We start from the raw sequence: 21,535 nt of genomic DNA, 5'->3' as shown, positions 1-21,535 counted from the left end.
ACCAGAAAACTAACAAAGATTAATGACAAATTATTCAACCGTTAGGAGAGGTGGAGGTATCCATGCCACCATTATATTGAATATGAACCTCCAGCGTTCCTGCACCATGTAGAAGGTCACACACGTGCAATGGCACCCGGGTGTTTTGTGGGGTGCTGACCTGTGTCGGCACGGGTGGAAACATACACCCTGCAGGGCTGCACGCGAGGGCTGCCTCTGTCGTCATGTGCACGCTCCAAAGTGGGTGCCTGCTCTTGCGCCACCTTCCTCAGGTATCGACCCTACCCCTCCGCGGGGTCTCCGCTGCGGCAGCGGCCGGGGCGCGGTGGAAACGAGAAGTCCCTGACCTGGAGTACCTGCAGGAGCGGGCCCAGGCCAGTAAAGGCTTCCGCCGCTTCATTGCAGACCCCGAGTTGGCGCGGGAGGTGTTGTGCTGTCTGGAGCCTGCCGACCTCTACCGCCGAGGGGCTCACATCTGGGAATGCAACCCTGGTCCTGGAATTTTAACACGGACGTTACTGGATGCCGGAGCCAGGGTAGTAGCTCTGGAGCATGATAATGTGTTTCTGCCAGAGTTGGAGTCCTTGGAGCATAAAACAGATGGGCAACTTGATGTTCTTCATTGTGACTTCTTCAAACTGGATCCCTTGAGTCACGGACCTGTGAAGCCCCCTTCTATGTATTCCGAGATGCTCTTCCAGAAATTGGGCATGGCTGAAGTTCCCTGGACTGCAGATGTTCCTGTGAAAGCTGCCGGACTCTTCCCTGAGAAAACGTGGAAGAGCATGCTGTGGAAGCTAATCTACTCTTTGTATGAAAGGATTTCCATATTCAGATTCGGCAGAATAGACTTGAACATGTTTATTAGTGAAAAGGAATACCGGAAATTGATAGCAGGCCCTGGAGAAATGAGTAGTTATCAAGCAATTAGTGTTCTTTATGAAACTGCATGTCATATATAGAGCTGTTACTCATGGAGCCATGGTCGTCTTTTTTAACGTCTTCAAGAATGGGGGGCCTTGTAATACCAAAAAGCACGCACCTCCCAAATGACCACCTTTGTTTGGTACGAATAACTCCAAGGAGGGATTTGTTCTCACACAGACGAACCTCTGCAAACTCTACTACTTTTGTGGTCATGATGAAACAGTGCTTTGCAAGGTGGACAGCTAAATTAATTACTAGAATAGAAACGTGGATTCCACGCCATGGACGTAAACTTTTGAGACAACTGGGGCTGCCTGAAAACATTCTAATCGGTCACGTCACTGTGGAGCAATATCAACGAATTTTTGAAGTGATGGAACATTCTGGAGAGTTTATCAACAGTTGGCTCTTTGACGAAATGTTGGAAAACACAGAGAAGAATGTTTTTTCATTATTCCTCAATGGACTACCTTGCTGCAGCAACAGGTCTGAAAATTGGAACGAGCAGGCCGCTTTTCGAAGCTCAAAATGTCATGATAAATAGCAAGAAATTAATTTTACTGTCTTAAAATGATTGTGTGGGCTCCTCCGAATCGCGTTTGCTTTATAAAGCAACAATTAAAATGCTTAGCAGAGGGCTTCAAAGCCCCATGCTAAATCTAGGCCACCTTGCAGGAACCCGGCAATCTGCCATGGCAATATGGAATGTGATATTTGATGGAAATACCAATGGGAGGGCCCAGAGAATGACAGCATTTTGTCCTGCAGTTTGAATTGTGTTTTCTAGCTTCACATGCTGTGCTGTTCTGTTATTAAGTTGGGTATCCTCTGGCCGTACACAATCAGTTTTATAATGAGCCATTTTAGAAAACGGCTATTAAGAGCATACATGTTTGCACATTTCACAGCAAAGCACCATAGTATCACTTTGAATATATGGGTTGAGCCCTTGAATTAGGCCTTCTGTTTCTTGTGGAATGTACTTGGCTAGCTGCGTTCAGTGTTGATGTCCATTGGCCGAGCATATAATTGTTTCATAAAGATGGACTGTTCCCGAATGTACTGTAGAAAGGTTTCGGAATATGCCATACTTGCTTAGCAAGGAGGTTTGCAATAGGAATTGAAATCTGATGTTACTTAGATTTCATGAGGAAAAAAATATACCTTACTATGGGCAAAAAAACAGCTGCTGGTTTTCATGCTCCATTCTGAACTAGGAAACATCTTCTGTTCACCTGAGGAATGACCTCAATAAACCTTGTTGCCACCACGTTGAAGGGGTGGTAAATAAAGAATAAAAAAATAAGAAAAAAGAATATGAATAAAGTTCTTGAGTTCTCCAGGATCCTGAAAAGTCCATGTTCAATTTTAATGAGTGACTTTGAAGATGCATGGATGAAACAAACCATATCGTGCTCCAAGGGATCGTAAAGGAGGACGGAGAGATAGAAATTCCTTTCTTCGTGATGCGGTGGCATTTGAAACATCTTGCGAGAAGTAGACTATTTGACCAAGCCAGGAAATTTGCTGTTTAGCTCTAGCTGCTGAAAGTACTGAGAGCAAATTCGTAAATTTCAAAAGCAGTAGAATAACTCCACAGGGTTTGGTTGAAGTGGTTGAATGAGGCCCAAGTCTATGAGCTCTTTGAATGGAAAGATGTGAAAAAAGTTACAGGGTCATCCCCCTCCAGGGATTCCGGAAGGCCGTAAATACGGAGGTTATTTCTTCTGTTTCTATTTTCTAAGTCCTCTGTGTGTTGTTGTAGAGAGAAAACAGACTTTTCTAGAGAGGATATGCGTGCGAATTTGGTTTGTACCTCCAAGACCTGCTGTTCCACAGAAGTAATCCGGGTATCCATAGTTGACCATTTTTCCTTCAATAGCTGCATGTCTTTGCTAGTTTCCTCTATAAATAGACGCAAAGCATGTACTTCTTCCAAAATTAGCTCGTGAGAAATAGGAGAGGTGTCTTTGTCAGGAGAGGGAGGATCGTGCTTCAGGCGTTTAGACAAAGTAGCAGGAGGAGAGGTTTTGTTGGAAGTAGCTTGGGAAGCCGAGGAACGATTAGGTGGAGCTCCAGCCATTGATAATGCAACAGTAGAAGAATGAAGAGTTGAAATGGAGGCTGTCTGAACCTCTGTAGAAGATGTGAAAACGAATTTTGGCTTACGCAGTCGAACCATAGGAAACAAATTACTTTCAAGACTTTGACATGTAGCAGATTAGGCTAAGGGCAGTTAACAAATTGTAGAGGAATGAGGTTGGATGGTAAACTGCGAACAAAACAACAGAATCCGCCAAGACAGCAATGTTAAATAAGCACCATGTTATAGCAGTGCAGAATTGAATTGAAGTCCTTGGTTGGTAGATGGGTAAAATCAAGGGGTTGTCAATGGTGAGATAAGTGCAAGAATTGCATAATTGGAAACTCTGGGAAAAAAGCAATGAAAGGATTCACTTCTGAAATGTAACAACAAAAACAAGATGAAGTGTAGCGCACTGAAGTATCGAAGAAAGCCACACTAAAGTCACATGCCAGTCATATTAGAAGAATAGTGAGTGCACCAGGTGAAAACAGTGTGATTCTTTGTCAGCAAGTTCCATGCGTCGTAGTAAGGTAATATTTCACAGACCCAAATTGCGCAGCATATAATGAATGAAAACTTCTGATATGGCAGCAGTCATCAGGGGTAAAGCGTAATAGCTAAAACAAATTGAAGTGCAGCACGCTGAAAAACCAGAAAGACAATCACCAGAGTCACAAAATGTTCCTGGATACAATGTGGCAAGGTTACTTGAAGAATAGCTCGTCAAAAATTCAGGTAAAGAAGGCAATTATTTAGCAGACTTAAAGAATTTCCTGTGTATTCATGAGGAGATAGGTAGAGTGCGCATATTCAGGGAGGAAACGTGGACAACACGGGGTTGTTTGCGCATCCGCTGTAGGGATCGCATTTTACGTGTGAGGGAATATTTTGTGGCCGGGCGCGCATCTAAAATGGCGGGTGCCATGAAGGGAAGAATGCAGGAGCCACCAAAACGATATGAAGCGCGTCACGCATAAATCCAAAGATAGCCTCACTAAATTCTCCACATGCTCCGGAGCACAGAATGCGCAAATTGCAGCGAAAAACAGGAGAGGAAACACACCAAAGAGCTTCAAAGGTGTCCCGGTGCGGTAGAGCGGAATCCTCAGGCAGCCATCTCGTTCAGCGCCCTAGCCATGCCCCCCAACATAGTTGGCTTTGTGCATTGAATTTTTATTGAATTTAAATGTCTCTTTCATGAACGATCCCAATACGAGGGACCTTTTCACTGAGAATGTATATTCCAGAATTAAGTAATGTACTGTATGTCTAGTGCATTTGTTTGGTGAATCAATTTTGCAAGTTAGCGTGAACAGGTGCTATGAAAGGGACTGACAATTATATGAGACAAAGGCCCAAAATATACAATATCAAAACCATAGCCTTGGATGTTATACCTAATTTCGTTTCCTTGCCTTCACATTTCCAACTAAACAACGGAAATTAAATCTTAAATGAAGCAACATTGAAATGTAGGATAATACTGTATCTATTTGATTTGCTGGTCCGAAAATCAGCACATGTCTCCCGTAGCAGGAACACTTTTAGGTCTGGTATAAGGTGAGACAATTTGTTTTTCTTCACACATTCTTAATATACATATAGAGTGATCTTTGGATAAGCATCCCGTAGCAATTGTCTTTTTTGGCTAAGGAGCTTCAGCCACTGGTTTGAGACATTGGCAATCACATCTTTCTTCAGTTCACAGGGTATACGAGTCTCACAGTTTTCCTCTTGGTTGTTTGCCTCCAATGGGATGCAAATGGGACTATTGTACATCTGAAAAGTAGGTGAACCATCACAGTTTCAATATTTTTCGGGAGAAGTAGTTACTCATCTTGCATTATTAGAAATTGCCCCTCCCACATTCTTTCAGATTCTGTGGTAGAATTTCCAAATGGTTCTGAGGAGGAGGTGATTTGATACCAGAGCCTAGTTCAAGTTATGATGACGTGTTACAGTTTTGAGCCCCGTCATGTAGGTGGCTGTATATTATTCATTGATCTGTTGAATGGTGATACTGTTGTCTGACGGATAGAGCCAGAGATGCTTACACACCTCCTCAGTGGGTAGAAGTGACCTGTGACTGGTGAATGCAGCTGTGTGTGTACAGATATTCTTGGTACTGGTACATTCTGCTCTGTACACTTAACTATATGGCTGCGTTAGGATGGATGTTAAGAATACGACTGAAGCTATCGTGATATCCGGATGCGCTGGGCGTAAGAAAGGTCTTTTCTGAATATTCATGGCTGAGCATTTGTGTGTTGTGTTTTTTAATTACTAGCGAGTGACTATAAGGAATATGTGAGCTTTATTGGATGTATGTGAGGTGTGCTATCTAACGTGCTCCAATAGATGCTAATCAGTGCAACTAATGCAAGACATATATTAAACAGATGAGTTAGCTATCAATTAGTGATGTCAAATAATTGGACATATAGTCATATGTTACTCACCTTTTCACAGGAAGAAGTGCAGGTGGAGCTCAGATTTGGTACAAGAGTTCAATGAACATGGTGACAGGATCAGACCTCTTTAGAGCTCCAGTGCTGCTGGAGGCAACACTTGAATCAGCGAGTGCGCTCACATCCTGAATAAATAACCCAAAGAGAATTACTTCAGACTTCTCAGAATTACATTTAAGTTGTGCTTTATCTCCCTTGGTATTCTTTTTGGGTAGTCTTTCTGAAGATATCCACTCACCACAATGTAACTTATGGTCATTAGAGCTCATTTTTGCGCTTGCCTTTCAGCAAATCTCAATTAATTGGAAATGTTCCTCAAATGTTTCTTATAAAGTCTGGTGGAATAATGTTTGTCACTACCAAAAGAACTGACAGTGACCACAATGCCCTTAACCTCTCTTTCATAAAGCTGGGTGAATATAAACCTGGCATAATGGGTAAACCTGATTTGGGTGCCTTATCCACTACGAATAACCAGAGATCAATCAAATGGGGGCGTGACTTGAGCGCCGACGAAGATGACGGCTAGCTGACACCGCTCCGGGCTGAGATCAGAGGAGCCGGTGAATTTTAACCGATGGAGTGGCCCCATGGCAGGTTTTGACTGTAGAACTTGCTAGTGGAACGTGTACCGCATTGGAAGACGTCTTTGTTTCGCCTCATAAAAATGACGTTCTGAATGAATTGTCCACTGCATTGGAAGACACCCCTTATTTTGCAGCGGTTAGCCCATTTTCCTTCTGGAATTTGCCCTGACATGTGGCGCGCTTCATGAATGGACTGCGACTGTCATCTTATGCTCATTTCAGCGTTTTGCCCCATGCAGCGGTCTTCCCTCATGTAAAATCCCACTCTGAATGGAATGTACACTGTTTTGGAAGACACTCCTCATTTTTGCGCCGTTAAACTCACATTACTTCTAAAAATTTGCTTTCATATGCGTTGCACTCTGTGACTGGGCCACGACCACCATTTTATGATCTCCTGAGTGTTTGCCTCACGCAGTGGTTTCTCATCAGTAAAATGCAGCTTTGTGTGGAAATGTTTTTTGTTTGACATCCTGGAAGAGTTTTTTTCCTCCTATTTATTTAACAATAATTTGAACTCTGCTTTACTCCTATCACCTTGTAGTTGCAAACATTTCTTCAACATCAACTATATTTTAAGTGCTGGACATTATCTCATAATTTAGTTACTAACTTTTATATAGTGCTACTATTTCCACTCTGGTCATTATGATATTTCTGCGCTTTTCATTGTGCGTTCTTGGCATTCTATCCTGCAGTTCCTTGTCTGTATTTTTCTCTCATGTCTATGGGAAGAACCAGAGGTGGACGAGGCAGTGTTTCATCTAACTTGTCTACTTTTCGCTCAAAATCTACCATACTGCCTACTACTAACTCTTTTTCTGTCCTACAAGATGACATGGAAGATTCTATGCAAACCAGTATACCTCATCTCACCGAAATGTCGTCCAACATGTCCTTGCTTGCGCTCGCTTCTGGATCTCCTTCCTCTCAAGTCTGCATTAAAAATACGCCTAAAACAAATACTTCATCATTACTACCCACTGTCAAACAAGCCTAAAAAGATCCTCAACACCTACTGTCTCTCCTCCACCTCCCTCAATAGTACTACACCTGGATGAAATACAGGCTCTTAAGCCATACATGGAGGAAACAAACATTTGTTTAAAAGGCTTGGAGGATGATGGGTTTCACTTTAAAATAAAATCACTTCTGTGGAAAATCAAATTGAGTCACTGCAAATCTCCTCACGGCAAATTCCCCCTATGAAGGCAGACAATTTTGCAACGTCAGAAAAAGTTGAATATCTTGATCATAGTAGTAGACGTAACACTCTACGTATTTATGGTTTATCCGAAGGATTGGAAGGATCCAACCCTTTAGCCTTCTTTCAGTCTTTTCTCCCACAATTGCTTGATATTCCAGAATCTCCTCCATTGAACATACAAAGAGCTCACAGATTAGGTCGTCCTCCCTCTACTTCTTCATCTCAATTCAAACCAAGAGGTATAATACTCTACTTCTTAGAATATACTGAATCGTTAAAAGTTTTTCAGGCAGTCAAAATCAAATGTCGTATTTCCTGGCAAGGTTCACAGCTATTTTTATCACAAGATTACGCCAAAACCACTGCTGTTAAAAGGAAAAGCTTTCTTGCAATGCGACCAGCACTACGAGATTTAAATGCCAGATTTGGTTTGATACACCCTTGCCTCTAGTGACTTATAAAATTAAAACAACCACATATGAAGGTCCAGCTTTGCTCCAACGTTTTCTTGAGAACTGCAGAGACAAATCTATGGACCTTGCAAGATCGTCCTCTTCCTGAGAACCCTATAATTTGTTTATGTTTTAAATATTGTAGTCATGCATTTATATCACGTGTTCCTTGTTCTCTTTTTCATATGTCTTCCCTTTCAGGTGTCGTCTCCCTCCTGTTCTTGTTCTCCATTGTTTCATATCATCTAGACCAACGTGACTCCTTGTGATTTTCCCCCGGGATGTTTTGCTGGTTTCGTCCTCTCGTTCTGTTGTCTCAACACCCTCCACCCATGTTTAAGTCTCTGGTATGTTTTGTTGTTCTTCTTCTACCTTGGTTCTATATTTATTTCCTCTATCCTTTCTTATCTCTCCTTTGTTCCCCTTTCCTCTTTTCCCTACCCTTTTTCCTTGCTCTTGTCTTCCTTTCCCCCACTTCTCCTCCCTCCATATGTCATGTATGCAGCTATTTTCTATTTATTGCTTCTTGTTTCTATTTTATATATGTTTTAGCTCTCAATATTTGAAGTGTTTTCAGATACTTATTTATGTGCTTGTACTTGGTTGCCCTTTTTCAGAAATAAAATCTATGTTTCAAACTTAAAGATTAATCAGATTGGACTAGGTGGAGGAACACTCGGGGTTCTGGAATTAGTCAAATGTAAAGTTTGTCTGAAGCTGGAAGAGCTGGCCAAATACTCCAAAAATGAAGCAGCCACAAAATTGGGCATCCGTAATGAATTACTCTATAATGAGATTATGGACCTGCTGGGCAAACTGCGTAAGGTGGAAAAAATGGAGGCAAACAACAAACAATTGAGGCGCCATCCCGAGGTAGCATGGTACAATCAGGATTGCAGGAAAGCAAAGGGGCTTCTGGTAAGCGCAGTGAATTCAAATGTATGCCCAGTCGTGGTGGCAAGTAGAGCTAAGTATAGGCAAGCAGTGGGGACAGCTAAGAAGAATTGGGAAGGCTCGTTATGGTCCTCTCTACAGAGGGAGTTGACAGTCAAAGATTCATACACCTTCTGGAATAAAGCAGAATACTTGCTTATGGATAGAAAGTCAGTACTGGAGTTCACAGTTCTGCATGAGGAGTGGGTGTCTCATTTTGGGTGCCTCTATGAGTCAGGAACCACAGAAAACAGAGGAAGCTAGCAATACGAGGGTGAGGATCTAATCAGAACAGGTGAAGCCCTGGCATTTTCCCTAGAAGAAACTCAAGCACGATCCTGTTGGGCGTGGCCCTTTTTGCATGGTCATCCCTAAACTTTTTTCCTTCCTCCTAGCCTTTTTTCTGATATGGTGTTGGTGGTTTTAAGACTCTAAGCACTTCAGCACTGCTGTCCAGTCTAAAGTGTGTGTGCTCTCTGTGGTAAACATGGTAAGATTGGCTTACACCTGTTTGGCATATTCAATTTATCTGTCAGTCTCTTGTAAAGTGGCATCTTAGCTACCCAGCCCAGAAAATGAAATGCTACTGGTTGGCTTGCAGTGCTGCTTGCGCCACCCACCAGAGTAGGCTTTCAAACCTGTCTCAGGCCTCTGCCATTGCAGTGCCTGTGCACGCAGTGTTACTGCTGCTGTACCGTGACACCTAAAGTGTGTGCCACGTCTGGACCCTCCTTTTACGGCATGTCAGTCACCCCTAAGGTAGGCCCTAGCTAGCCCTATGGGCAGGGTGCATTGTAGGTAAAAGGTAGGACTTGTACCTTAAGTGCGTGACATGTCCTGTTAGTGACAAACAACCATTTTGGTTTCTCACTGCTGTGAGGCTGCACTCTCATAGGACTGCATTGGAGATTCCCTGATAAGTGTTTCAGTGGTATTTCCAGATATTAGAGGAGCAGCGCAGTCAAGTTTTGTATGTTTGAAATAGTAAAAATAAATGCTGCTCAATGGTGTGCACAGATTTATTATCATTATTTTAGAAATCCCACTTTTAGAAGTTAAAGACACACAATTGATGGACGGAATGCAGAACACAAGAGTTTGATTCCAGTGGCACAGTGAGCCCAGGACCCACGTCTGGGCATACCTGGCGCACTTAGGGAGAAAAAGCAAAAGACACACAATTGATTGACGGAATGCAGAACAAATCAATTCAATTCAAAATATCTTTATTTCGGTAAGATTTTACCATAAAAGACGTTTAAAACATACATTTTTAAAACTGTTATTTCATAAAAAATTATACAGTGTAATATAAATTTTTTAAAATCAAGCTTTTACAGAATCCCATGTTGCACTGGTGTGTCCTGTGTACAGAAAAGTCAGTTACCAGCCCTGAGGCATTTCCTTCTGATGAGCCAGACAGCGCTCAGGTACTTAGCCACCGCAAACACAATGTAATCGGTCAGATCAGTTTTCAGGACTCTAAAAGCGGCCATGCACTTCACGAAACCCAGATTCCTGCATAGAGGGACAATCCAGTACTTGCGGATCTCTCGTAGACGGGGCAAAAAAAGAGAATGTGAAGTTCAGTTTCATCCGAGGTTCTACATGCTGGGCAAGTACTGTTTGCGTTATCACTCAATTTAGTTGTAAATGATCTGATAGGGAGGGACCCATGTCTCCACTGTAGGTATAATTTCCTGAGTAGAGGAGGGTAAACTTTATCCAGAATCGGTTCAAAGTAGTAAGTGGCCTTGAAGGACAAGAAAGAGTCTGTCAAAGTCCCAAGTTTAGATTGATTGAGAAGCAGGGATCATTTACTGTCACGGTATGTCTTGGCTAGCTCCTTTTTGGAAATGAGTTGGCAAGTAGGCAAGGGATCGGACCACATTTTAGAAAGTCCCAAACCCTCCAGTTCCAGTTTGATGAAATTGAGCCATTTGATTTTACCAGCATCCGGCATAGCAAGGACCTCCTGGAGTCCCTGTCTGTAGCTGGCCAGTTCTGGGGTTGTCCAAAGTCTGCGCCAAAAGGCCAACGGGCGGAAAGCCAAGTCGTCATCTAGCGGGCATAAACCTAGATCCATCCTGAGGGGGACAAGGGGCGTACTGGGAGGTAATCCAACAAGATTCCGGATGAATTTATTCTCCACTTTCAAGAGGTCTGATGTTCCAACATGGCCCCAGAGTTCAGACCCGTAGATGGCAGCCCCCTTGGCCTGTGATTTGTAAATCTGCATCGGAGGACCAATGGGCCTGATTGAGGATTTATTGTTCGCCAATAGCTTCATGATGCCCCCCGAATGTTGGGTCAGTTTAAGTAGGACCTTCTCCAGGTGCGTGTTCCAGGTTAATTTATCATTTAACATAATGCCCAGATATTCGAAGGTTTTCACTCTCTCAAGCCTGTTGTGTGCAATGCTGGGGCTAAAATGGAATTTCTGTGGGGGATTGAGGACCATGAATTTAGTTTTGATGGCGTTAATTTCTAAACCATGGGCCTCACAGAAATCCACAAAGCCATCAAGGATGCGCTGGATACCCATTGCCGACTTTGATAGCAACAGAGTGTCGTCGGCAAACATGATAGCCGGCACCCTTTCGGCAGCCAGTTTTGGAGCATCAGAATTGGATACCCCCTCTAAGTGAGAGATAACCCAGTTGACATAGAGGCAAAACAGGGTCGGTGCAAGCACACAACCCTGTCTTACCCCCCTGCCAACGGGGAACCTCTCGGACAGTACACCCATCCTGCCACATCTCACCTGTGCGAAATTGGCGCTGTGAAGGCGAACTAGCATTTTCAACAAGCCTTCAGGAACCCCCAGTTTGGCCAGGACCTCCCACAACTTGGTCCGGGGGACCAGGTCGAACGCCGCCCTCAGGTCCACGAATACAGTATAGAGGCTGCCACCCTCCAACTGCACCGTTTTCCAATAAATGAGGACAAGCCGAAAGACCTGGTCAATGGTAGAGACCTTCTCCCTGAATCCTGCCTGGAAGGGGCTCAGGATATTAAAATCCCTGATCCACTCATGCAGGCGATTTAACAGCAGCTTTGCAAAGAGTTTTTGGGACACGTCAATCAAGCTTATTGGCCTATAGTTGGCCGGGAGCAGAGGCGATCCCTTCTTAAAAATTGGGACTATCTCTGCCCCTGGCCAAGTCGGGGGGATTGGCATGCCTTTCAGGATCGAGTTGAATAGCACCCTAAAATAAGGAGCCCATATCTTTGGTTCGTGTTTATAAAGGTCGCCTGGCAGCCTGTCAAGGCGAACAAATCAAAACATTCACCCCCAGTCAACAGATCTGGGTTAAATACATTATTATTTTGCTCACCATGCCACCCCAGTTTAGACCTGGCCAAATGCAAATCAGTCTTGACCCTGTGCCTCATGGGAACAGTCCAGCCCGAACTGCCAAGCCAGGTCCTCCCTGGACTGGAAACAAGCATCCTAGGACCCGTTTTAGGGTTTCACCCCTCTTCAACCAGGATAGCTTGATTCCAGTGGCACAGTGAGCCCAGGACCCACGTCTGGGCATACCTGGCACACTTAGGGCGATAAAGCAAAAGACCCACAATTGATGGATGGAATGCAGATCAAATCAAAACATTCACCCCCAGTCAAGAGATCTGGGTTAAATCCATCAATCTTTTGCTCACCATGCCACCTCAGTGATTATGATTCTAATGTGTTTTGGATAATATAAACGCTATTTTTTTATATAACCTTGTGTAGAGTCTCTTTTGTAGTGTGCCATGTGTCGCTTCTGTGTGTGTGTTGCTCAAGCGCTTTACACATTGCCTCTGGGATAAACCTGACTGCTCATGCCAAGCTACCAAGGGGGTGAGCAGGGGTTATCTCTAGTGTGTAACTCCCTTGGCCTGACTAGGGTGGTAGTTTCTGCTTGGCCTTGGCACTTGTCCTTGCCAACCAGAAATCCCATTTCTAACAGATCCGTTTGTGTGTTCCAGCCCGAGCGCCTGGTCCCGATAGAATCCCAAATGACCTGTATAGAGAGGACATAACTCTTTGGGGCTCCTACACCAATATGCTCACTAACAGTATCACATCTGGTGCGAATAGTCCCCCATCAAAGGTTTGACCCTTCCTTTGCAATATAAACCTAACTACATGTAGACCTCCCTCTGAATTCTATATCCATCTTTACCACGCCCACCAGGTGTATGGGTTCCCCAGCATAGCTAGTTAGCAAAACATCGAGTTTTAACACCTTAAGACTGAAAATGCTAAACAGATCATGCATCTCAGGAAGATTAATCATTGTAAATGGAGAATATGAATCTTCATAAGCGACCAATGTTTTTTTGTTCAAGAAAATGGTACATTCAGGATACAGATGTTGCAAAATATCACTCTTAGAAGACTTCAAATCCACACTTACCACTTGAAATACGTACCAAGGAGGGTGTTCTTCTTCATTGCTAACAAGTTTTACCTGGTTACTCTCCCCCTCTCTACACACTCTCGCAAAATATCTCTTCCTATTACATATCATACATGTTGGATTACGGGCAGAGCAATGAACATTGTTCGCAAGGTGGTTACTGATGCCACACCTAAAACACTTTAACCCTTCAGTAACACTAATAGGTTTTTCTGTCTTGACCTCTCTAGCTTTGACTTTCAAAATCTCACAGTCATAGTTGTCATCCTGATACCCTTTGGCATTAACTACACTACAAACCGGTTCTTTGGGTGGATTCATTTCTAAAATACACTTAGCAGTGTGTTCAATAGAGTGCCCCATACTAATAGCTTCTCTCAAGGATGGGTTTTTGGATAGAAGTTTCTCTCTAATACGGGGATTGTGGGTACACCTTACTAACTGATCCCTGATATGGGAGTCATTGAGTTCTCCAAACTCACATAATTGAGTTAGACCTCTGTGAGCCGCAATATAATTGCTAACTGACTCTTGTTTACCCTGCACCCTAGTAAAGAATTTGTGCCTTTCTAGGACAACGTTAACTTTGTCAACAAAATGACTTTCCAACTTCATAAGAGTGATTTTGAAAACATCCAAATCAACCTCATCATCTTCTAACTCGGGATCAGGTAGGGTATCGTATATCTTTCTACCTTGGACACCCAGGTTGTGCAACAGAACATGTTGTTTTCGAACAGCAGAGAACTTTCCCCCCCCCAAATAGCAATAAGGTAGGAATCGAACAGGTGAATCCAATCCTTCCAATCCTAGAGTCCCGGATTTTGAGTGATTACCAGGAAGAGTTTTGTGCTAATATTAGCACTATGGGTCAAGCCTTCCACCTCCTCTGCATTTACTGGAAGGAAGTGGCCATTAAGAGTTGGTAGCTATATGCAGCTTTTGTTGACTTGCGGACTACATTAAACCTAATGCCCGAGCCAGACTCTGGAGAGTTTTAACAGAGATAGGCCTACCCGGTCATCTTTTAGATATTTTAATTCAGTTGCCACAATTAAATACAGCCCAAGTTAGGTGGGGGAGAGTAATAAATTAACAGAGGAATTCCCAATTCAACGTGGAGTGAGACAGGGATGCGTGAAAGCGCCCACACTTTTCACTCTTTTCATCAATGGGTGGTTGATTTCTTAGACTAAGGTGGGTGTGATGCCCCCAAAATAGTCGTTAGAAGAGCTCCTGCCCTTCTTTTCACCTATGATACCCTACTTATCTCCAAATCCCCTCAAGGTCTCCAGCAACTTGTGAATGGCTTTACTCGGTTCTACGATGAGCGGGCCTGGTACTAAATGAGGCCAAAACAAAATATATGATTTTCACAAGAGGGACTGCTAAACAATCAAAAAGACGTCTGTATGTAGGTAGTAGTCATCTGGAGCAAATAGAAGTTTTTGATTATCTGGGTATCCGTCTAACCTGTAACCTACATTGCTCTCCCTACATTGAGAAAGTGAAACTGTCGCTAATTCAGCAGACCACCCACATTGGCAAAATCCCCAAAAATATGTTTTCTAGGAAAGTGGCCACAGCCCTGAAAATTTACAATATCAAGGTTCTAGGGAGGGACCCTCTAAGGAGCGGAACTCTGGGGCATTGGTATTACAAATTGTTTGACCATCATAGAAAACGTTTTCTCAGATCTCTGCTAGATTTAACTCCCAGTACCCCTCTCACTCCTCTTTATTTGGACTTTGCCCACAGATAGTTTGTCCGTAAGTTAGACTACAAAATATTTATGTTTTGGTATCATCTGTGGTCTGTTAAAGAGCTTACCTCCAACTGAGAGCCTATGACTGGTCTCCTGAAACTGCCCCAGGTAACCTCAATCCTATGGTTTCGCTCCTTCAGAGATCTACTTAGGAGGCTAGGGAAGGAAGCATTCTCGTTAAACCCAGAAAGTCTGTGTCTTATATCAAGGGCCAGGGTTAAAGTGATGCTCTAGGAAACAATAGCTGAGAAGGAGATGGCAAAATCAAAGGGTAGTTTGACCCAGAACATTTTAAATTTTAAATTTGTTCCATATTATGAGGATACCATCGATGAAATTTTTCCCCCTTGGCATGTAAACTTTGTTTAATATTCAGTTACAAGACTCTACCTACTAAATTGTTTCGTAACAACCGGCGCTGTAATGCTTTAATTGATGATCTCTGTCCATTGTGTAAAGCCAGTCAAGAATTCATTGTGCATTTGTTTGTTTTTTGTCCAAATTACATAACCTTGAGGAAAAAGTGGATAATTCCTTTATGTAGATTAGCTGGCCCTGGCCACTACCTCAAGGTGTTGAGAATTTTTTTTACTTATTTACGCAGGGTAATAGTATTTAGCTTGGCCAAATATTGGCATGCACTATAGATTAAGCGTTCTAAATGTATTGTATGAATTACCCCTTTCTCAATTTTTCCTATTCTTATCTTCTAACCCCTATTACGCAAGTCATGTTTTAAAAAAACAATCTTTTTATACAGGGCTCTTAACCTGTTTTGCACTGTGTAATTTTTAAGATCTTTGTGATTGAAATAAAGTTATATGATGATGAGTATATTTTGTCACTACCATAGATTAGATACAACCTTTTCCTCTTTTTCCTGTCCATCTGCTAATGTAGTTTTATATTGGTTACCTTTGACATCCTTTTTAGATGATGTAGCTCATAAGTCTCCTATTTGTCCTTTATCTGAAAAGTTTAAAACCCCATAATTTCTCTGTTTCTCTGCTGTGGGTAATCATTTTGCTATTCCTGGTTTTGATTTGTTACATTAGATTATATCGCTTTTTACTTTTCAGGTAATGTTCTATGCTTCTGTTCACTTGGTCTTCCTTTGTGCATCCACGCTCCTTTTCTTCCCTCTTTTTTCCCATAATTTTTCAAAATTGTTAAACAGCTTCAATTCTTTATGATATTTCTTGTTGATTTCATTTCTACAGTCTATACACTTTCCTGTATATTGTTTCAGTCACATTAATATTTCTTTCAATAAAGCTGCTTTACCTTAAAAAAAACAACCTGCAAAATAATGTGGATCTCTCATTCAGTATTGCAATGGCAACACTAATAACTTATGTTTGGGGCGATGATGTAGCCTTATGGCTAGAGAGGTCAACTTAGAATCTGGGGAACTGGGTTCGAGTCTCAGCAACGACGCTCAACATCCTGTGATTCTGGGCAAATCACCTAATCTCCCCATGCCTAACAAAAATGAATGTGTCCATGTGTAACAAAACTGGTGCTCATGTAAAGTGCTCTGATACCCGATGTCTCAAGTCTAGTTCGCACTATATAAAACTCAAAAAAAAATTTAAAACAGCAACTTTCCTCTTTCAAATAACAGTTTGTATCAAGAATGGTTTAAATATTGTCAATTCTCATGCACCTCTGTCCTCTATTGCCCAAGACTGGAATCTCTAGGTCGATGGCATACATAAGTCCAAACCTATGAATTAAGCATAGGACAGGGTTTGATGATTTTAGTTGTCATCCAAAACATTTTTTAAGAGGCCTGCAGAATAATTCATATTACTCTTCTTCCTACCATTACACTATTAAGTGCTAAGACTGGATAAGAGAACTCTACTGGTCACTCATTCACAGCACTAAAAGACTTCCTACACAGAACACACTGAAATAAAACACCATAGCAACCAAGCACTCCCTCACTGTAAAGCATGCAACCCATCCAATAATTTCCTTTGGTCCCTCCTAATGGATATAAGGCACTCTAGAAATGCACTTGCACTACAAGCTGAAGAAATGTTTTTGCAGGTAGCAGGAACAGGTGGCAGCCATTTGACCATGTGGCAGGGGATGAGTCAGCTCAACAGAAAACTCAGTGTACATAGAATGGGGTTGGCAGGTCCATTGAACATGGTAGGAAAAAGTAGGGAGCAGGGGCATGTACACAGATATTGGGGGACAGGGAGAAGGAAAGTAGAGGAAGCAAACTAAGCACAGAACCTAAGCATGAGGGAAATTATGGGGCATAGAATTGGGCCATAGGGGCCTGGAGGAGTGGACAGGGACATCAGGCTAAATGGAGTGCAATGGCAGCCCAGTGGACCATGCAGGATAGGAGGGAGGGGGCTGGTGCATGGACTCGGAAAACAGAGGATAGTGAGGAGTTGTGTGGTACAGCAATAGGCAGTTCAGGGAAGGAGGCAAGGGCAATGGCAGAACAACTGCCACACAGGGCTGTAATGAGGGAGCAGGGGCATAGACTTGGACAGTGGATGGCAAAGAGGAGGGGTCAGGAGCAGCGAGCTTAGGTGGGGGCAGCACAAAACCAGGCCCTGCATCCATCCCCACCCCCCACCATGCATTGTGATGGGCAGCTTACTTAACTTTAATGAAAACCTAGAAATTCCCTCAAAAAACAAAAGTTAAAGTGAAGTTATAGTTAGGAAATAAAATTTAAAAAACCTTAGAAATTCATCGAAAAAAAGGTTACAGGGAAGTTATAGTTATGCTCAGATTTTACTGGTACAAACCTGTGAAATTCAGCAGTTATAGTTACCTGATCTAACTATAACCTACGCCCCCCACAATGCAATGCTAAGGCCTCACATATCGCTCAAGACATGGTCAGTGACATCACTCAGGACATCAATCATGACATCTCAAATCACTATTGCATCGTCATTAGTGTAATTTCCAACTGTGGCGAGATAGAATTTTCAAGTTTGATGTCACAACTTATGGTGAAGTCGGATTTTAAATTACAGTTTAGGAAACACCAGTTTTAGAAGTTTGGCATTTCCTTGCTTTAGCCATTTTGTTCCGTCTGCCTGCCTATGTTCATTCTAGGTTGGGTGACAGCTGGGCTTTGTGTATTTCCTCTAGACAGCCACACACAAAGGGAGCTGAGGTGTGTCTTGATGGGCCTGGTAGAAAAGTGCCTCTTTGTGCATGATTAGCCCCCTTCTCTTTGCCTGATGCTTGACATGATTTCAAACGGACTCCAAAGGTACTTACCTTAGAACTGTGTCCTTGGTCTCAAAAATTACATAACAATCAATATTAGTTTTATAAATTGGTCTCCGATTTATTTTTGAGTCTGTGACTCAACATTTATTGCCACTGTGAGTACAGCAAATGTTTAGCACTACCCACTGATAAACCTAACTGCTCGCCCACAACACCACAAAAAGAGCATTCAAATGATCTGCTTTTGCATCTGTATACCTTTTGGGTAGTCACTGGAGTCTCTGCATAGTGTCCTTCATTTTAGTACACTAGAGAGCCAGCTTCCTACCGACCTTCCTGGGAGATGGGATGGAGGAGCTCGGCACAACCTCACACTTACACTTGAATAGGCGGTGTCCTGTCCACAAACAAAGGGCTGCAAACCTCCCTGTAGAGAGTCTGGAGCCAGGGCAGGAAGGAAGGACCTTTGTGCACTTCTAAGCTTTCTTTGAAATCCCCCCACTTCAAAGACACAACTGGGTTTAAGGACTTGACCTCTGACATCATAATTTCAGTACACTTCTGGATCTTTGACCACTCTGCAGGAAGAAGAGCTGCTGTGCTGCAGAAAGGACTGCCACTCTACTAGACTGATGCTTTTCTGTACTTCTGCCTTGCTGTTCTCTCATCATGCTTAACTGACCTGCTGCCTGCTGTTCACTTGTCTGGTTGAAAAAAACTGGACTTGCATCACTTGAACCCAGAGTGACTCCAAGGGCGGGCTGGCTTGCCTCCTGCTCTAAGTCTCAGGGATAGCAAAAACTACAACTACCTGCATCTGCATCTGGACTCTACAAATTGTGAGTCTGCCCTGCCAAATGGTGCACCCCAGTCCTGGACCCTAGGGAGTGAAGCCTAAGGTGCTTCTTCATCCTGAACCTAGGCATCCTCATCAGAACTGACGCATGTTTGCTGTTGCATGAGTCGAAAGCAGCTCATCCTCATAAATGCGTGGAGCTGACCCAGTGCATCGGCTTCAGAGCCATTGCATAGCCTTCTAAATTGATGAATCACCTACTGCAGGAGCAGCAGCCGTGCATTACATTTGGTATTATTTCAAAAGACAAGGAAACCCAGAGGCAATTAGACAGGGACCTTGGGTATATAAGTTTTCTAAAGACAGTGGTCCCTAGACAAAAAGGAGAATACTATAGTCAATAAATATAGACTAGATAGGTACTATATTCTTTGTCCAGCCGGACAGGATTTAATATCAGATAAACAAATAACATCAAATACACACAAAAATTCAAGAGGGACACATCCAGCGTCCAACTGTCACAAAGGAAATAGGGAACAAAAACAATAAGGGCAGGGTTCAGGCAAGGGAAAACGTGTCTGCGTAGCATAGAAATATAGCAGACTTAGGTAACGTACAAACACCATTACACAAGAAACTTCACAATATATTACATGCATATGGTGTAAAGTCTGTCAAAGGCGTTTCGATCCCTGGGAGAGAGTTAAATGGAATAATCTTCAGGAAATGTATTTATGCATGCCTGTGTATATTTTGCTAAAGACATTAGATAATGGTTGTGCTCTTTCAATAATATGGGCCGTTAAGGGCCGCTATGGAATTGACAGCAATGCGTGATTATCGCGCTAGTTGTATTGAGGGTATTGCCTCGGTTTCTTGATGGGAGTCGAGAAAAGCATGAATACTGTGGGCGCCCGTATCGCTTAGATGAGTAGGATTCGGTAATAGAAATCCAGTGATTAGGATCGTGATGCGGGGCTGTAATGGCTGTGTCCCGGGAAGTTCCCAAGTGTGATCCCGGACTAGTCCCACGGTGCGAGGTCCCAGCGGCTGTCTACAGTGCAATACATTTGGGGCCAGTGTTTTGAACTCAAACCGTAATATAGCCCCAGTTGTGTGACAAAAATCAACACATCTCTTTCACTGCGTGGCTCGACACCGACGCATCACCTCGGCTGCACCGCTCTTATTTCATTTATAAAATTAAGCTCTATTTTTCTAGCCTGGTGTAGAGTCTTTTTGTGGTGCTTTCACTGTGTTACTGTTTGAAGTGTTGCACAAATTCTTTACAATACATTGCCTCCTCAGTTAAGCCTGAATGCTCTGTGCCAAGCTACCAGATGGTGGACAATGGATAATTTAGGGTGTGTTGTGACTTACACTGACTAGGATGGTGGTCCCTGCTTTAACAGGATGCAAACTGTTGCCAATCATAAACCCAATTTCTAACTTATAATGTGACTAGTCTTTTCATGGAAAGTTTCAGGGGTGATTCGTCACGTGGGGGCTAAGAAAAAATGGGAGTCCCAAAACGCAAAAGTCACATTGTTTAAGAAGAGCTACCTGAAAAACTGCTGAATAGAATGACACCAAATTTGGCAGGAATGTAGATCTTAGTCCACAGATTATTTTTGTCTGTGATTTGGTGTAAATCCGTTCTGAAATTTTTGAGAAATTAAGGTTAAAATATATTTGTATATCTGTATGGTTGGGTTTGTGAGACTCTCGCTGGAGCGCGTAGTTAAACAATGAACCTCTGTGATTGGCTGAGAGGCCTGTTTTTCCTATGAGCCTGCTCCTGGGGGAGTGAGAGACACCTGTAAGTCAGGCGGGAGCGAGTGCTCTGATTGGCTGGCTGTTGCAGGCTTAGAAATGCATTGTTTGCCTTTACTATTTACTATGAAAAATTGCAGGTGGAGTGGAATTACCTAAAAAAGCTATGTAAGGGGGCTGGAGAAAGGCACCCGGTCACCCTGACATGAGGTTTGTAAGGCATAAGTAGTGTGATGAATTAAATGTAAAATCTTTTTTTTTTTTTAATGTGATCCTGCGGGACTCTCGAGGGATCGTGAAAAGTAGAATGGAGGAGGTGATCCCTAAATGCAGTCTGGTATGCACACTTGACACTGCAGAAAGCAGTCTTACTGTAGATGGCAGTTGTCCTTCCCTAAACCATATTACGCATCTCTGTCTCCCAAGAGAGAGGTCTCAGAGTAGAGGCCAGTCTCTTTCCACCTCCTTCTACACATACCCATCAGCCAAGCGAAGGGTAGTATTAAAGAGGCTTAGTCTCTCCACAAACCCTACTACACACATCCATCATATAAGACAGAGGTATCAATGAAGAGGTCAGACCCTTCCCATACCTTATTATGGACACCCATGATCCTAGAGAGAGATCTCAGCATAGAGGTTATACCTCCCTACACTCCACTATGACCACCCGTCATCCGAGACCTATGTCTCATCGGAGAGACCAGTCCCTACTAACACTCTTCCATGCCACCTGCCATCCAAGAGAGAGGTCTCAGAGAAAAGGCCTCCCCCACACCTTGTTACACACATCTGTCATCAAAGTGGAGAGGACTGCCTCTTATTACCCCTACTATGCAAACCTGTCACCCTATGGAGGAGTATAAGTGGGGAGTCCAGACCCTCCCCTCACCCAACTTTGCAACCCCATTATCTG

The 21,535-nt window shown here is 43.0% G+C and overlaps 1 pseudogene; it reads left to right on the top strand.

Annotated features, from left to right (window-relative positions):
- Nucleotides 1–224: 224 nt before the first annotated feature.
- On the top strand, nt 225–1,471 carry LOC147750838 (dimethyladenosine transferase 2, mitochondrial pseudogene; annotated as a pseudogene).
- Nucleotides 1,472–21,535: the final 20,064 nt, after the last annotated feature.

This window comes from Lissotriton vulgaris, chromosome 1_1 (genome assembly GCF_964263255.1).
Source record: "Lissotriton vulgaris chromosome 1_1, aLisVul1.2, whole genome shotgun sequence".
NCBI lineage: Eukaryota > Metazoa > Chordata > Amphibia > Caudata > Salamandridae > Lissotriton > Lissotriton vulgaris.
Note: the sequence above shows the minus strand (reverse complement) of the source record. Positions and strands in the feature narration are given on the sequence as shown.